This window comes from Pituophis catenifer, unplaced genomic scaffold (assembly GCF_029215685.1).
Source record: "Pituophis catenifer annectens isolate HBS135680 unplaced genomic scaffold, rPitCat1.0.hap2 SCAF_4, whole genome shotgun sequence".
Lineage (NCBI taxonomy): Eukaryota > Metazoa > Chordata > Lepidosauria > Squamata > Colubridae > Pituophis > Pituophis catenifer.
Genome location: NW_027256884.1, coordinates 83,995,665 through 83,998,716, shown reverse-complemented (window position 1 = coordinate 83,998,716; position 3,052 = coordinate 83,995,665).

Below are 3,052 nucleotides of genomic sequence, written 5' to 3'. Positions count from 1 at the left end.
CCTCCCTGTTTGTTTAAATGGGCCTTCATGGCCATATTGTCCGTAAGAATTAATACATGTTTCTGTGTTACCTGCCGTTGAAAATGGCCTAGTGCCAATCTTACAGCTCTCAGTTCTAACCAGTTTATGTTTTGTATTTTCTCTCTCTGCGTCCAAGTTCCTTGAGCTAATTGTGACTCCAGATGGGCCCCCCATCCTAACAGACTCGCATCCGTGGTCAGGGTGACCCTGAGAGGTTCTAAGAACAGAGTCCCTTTGGATAGAGTAGGGGAAAGCCACCACTTTAGTGACTGTCTCACTGGAAAAGGAACTGTGATCTTTGTTAAAGAATCGGCCACTCCTTGCTTCTGAAATGGGAGCAGAAGCCACTGCAGCTGACGATAATGCCTTCTGGCCCATGGCACGATGTTGATACATGAAATCAGTTTGCCCAACAGTTGGGATAGCGTTAACAGGGATACATTTTTTTGATATAGTATCTGCAAAATTACTTTCCTGATACTGGTTTGGCGTTCTGGAGATAAATGGACTAAACCTTGAATTGAATCTATTACAGCTCCCAAATGCAAAATTTTTGTTGTGGGCACTAGATGACTCTTGTCCCAATTTATTGTCAGACCATGATCCTGTAGAGACTTGATGACCATTGTCCTGTCCATTTGAGCTTGGTCTGCTGTGGAAGAGAGTATCAGTATATCGTCCAAATAACAGACAATTCTCACCGACTTTTTCCGAAGAGTAGCTGCCACTGCTGCCATTAATTTTGTGAATATCCGAGGAGCCGACGATAGACCGAAAGGCATAGCTCGGTACTGAAAATGTCGGTTTCCGTAAGCAAATCTGAGAAATTGCCTGTGTGACAGGTGGATCGGAACATGTAAATATGCCTCCTTTATATCTATTGATTGCATGAAATCGTTTGAACGGACACATCCTAATAGAGTTCTTAGTGAGTGCATTTTGAATCTTCTGTACCTTACATGAAGATTCAACTGTTTTATATTTAATATGCCCCGCCATCCACCCGAGCTTTTGGGCACAAGAAAAAATATTGAATAAAAGCCCATTCCCCACTGGTGCTTTGGTACAGCTTCGATGGCTTCTATTTCCAGTAAATGTTGGATCTCCAAATCCATGAGTTGTTGTTTGGATTGGAGACTTGGGAATGGACATTGAATAAAACGTACTGGGGGAGACGAAATGAACTCCAGGTGAAGTCCGTCTGATACAGTTCTTACAATCCAATTGTCTGTCGTTGACATTTCCCATTGGTGATAGAACATTTGAATTTTTCCACCAATGGGAAACTGTGTCAAAGAGTCATTTTCCACGACGGAAGGAACGATAATTGGATCCTCTGAATGGTCGTTTGATCCCAGCCTGGCGCCTTCCCCTGTCATGAAAGGAAGATCTTTCTGTATAATTGTTGTACTGTTGTGCAGTGGTACGTGGAAAATAGGACCCGCCCTGTCCTTGCTCAGGACGAAATGGCTGACGTGGAAAAGGAGAAAAACGACGATCTGGACGTCTGTAAGATGAAGGTAAGACTTTTCTTTTATCTCTTCCTTCCACTAAAATGGAATCCAATGATTTTCCAAACAGTGAACCTCCTTGGTACGATGCTGTTGTTAGACGCCATTTTGATTTCATGTCTGCGCGCCACTGGCGTAACCACAAGAGACGCCGCGAAGTGACTGCAGAAGCCAATGCTCTAGAAGCAAATTTTGCTGTGTCCAGAGACGCAGCCGCAGAATATTCCACAGCAGCAATTAATTTGGCCATATCCTGTTGAAGACGATTATCATGAGTAGGTACTCTGTCCTTCAGCTGCCTGAGCCACACTAACGAAGCTCGATTAAAAAAGGACGCTGAAGTAGCTGCTCTAATAGCCCAGGCTGCTGCTTGGTGGGTTTTTTAAAAAGTTAACTCCGCCCGCCTATCTTCTTGCTTTAAACCATCACCCGCATCACCAACTAATACGGATGGTGATGTGAGGCTAGCAACCGGTTCATCTATTGAAGGTACTTGTAGGAGAGCATCTAATTTAGGAGATGTACAATAAAGTTTCTTATCAAAATTATTAGGAGCTGATAAAGCACCTTGACGTTCCCAAGGTTTCTGTATTACTTGGGCAAATAAATCAGGACATGGAACAAAATCCAAATCTGCTGTAGGCAAAGGAAACAAATTACTTATCGACTCATTTTGATTACCAGAAACGGTAGACTGACCTAAGCCTTGATCCATATTTGTAGCCGCCTTCGCTTTACGAAGGAGCGATTTAAACAATGCAGGATTAAAGAGACCTTGAAAGGCTGGCTTGTCAGCAACCTCGCTTTCATCATCCGACATTTCCAAATCTTCTGGATAATCATCCCCTTGATCTGCCAGATCTACAGATTTATAACCTTGAACTGAATGGTTATGATCAACTCTGGATGAGTGACATTGCCCCATGGATACTGCTGCAGGATCCATTGGTGCTATAGGTAAGCCAGACTGTTGTAGTCCTGCCTGGAAAATTCTAGTAAAAGTTTGAGCCAAAAATGTTTGGAAATCTATGTCCTGGCCAGATAAAGAATTTTCCTCAACTCTGAGTCCTGCCGCTGTTGGCGTAAAGGTGGACTCAGGAACCCTTTGGGTTAATCTTTGAATAAATGGTCCTACTTGGCCAGCATCTTGTGCTGCCATGCCTCCAGGAAATTGTGGTATTGTCTGATCCCTTGCCTCTGGGGCTTCAGGATTTTGTATATAATTGTCAGAATTCAGAGTATTACACTGTTGGACTGGGTCTGAATGACCCTGGACTACTCTTACATCATTATCATCACTTAAAACAACTGTCTGCGCTGAGCGCTTAGCTTTGTCAAATTGTCTTTCCAGGGCATTATGCCTACGCTGATCTTGTTTAGACATTTTCAAAATCCCTTCTGACTGACCAGATTCAAGATGAGAAGCTTGTGTTGAAGCCTTGGACTTAGCTTTTTTTGATCTTAGTGGTTTGGGAGATGGAGCCCTAGTAGGAGATGGGCTCAGATCTAATTCAGAGGAT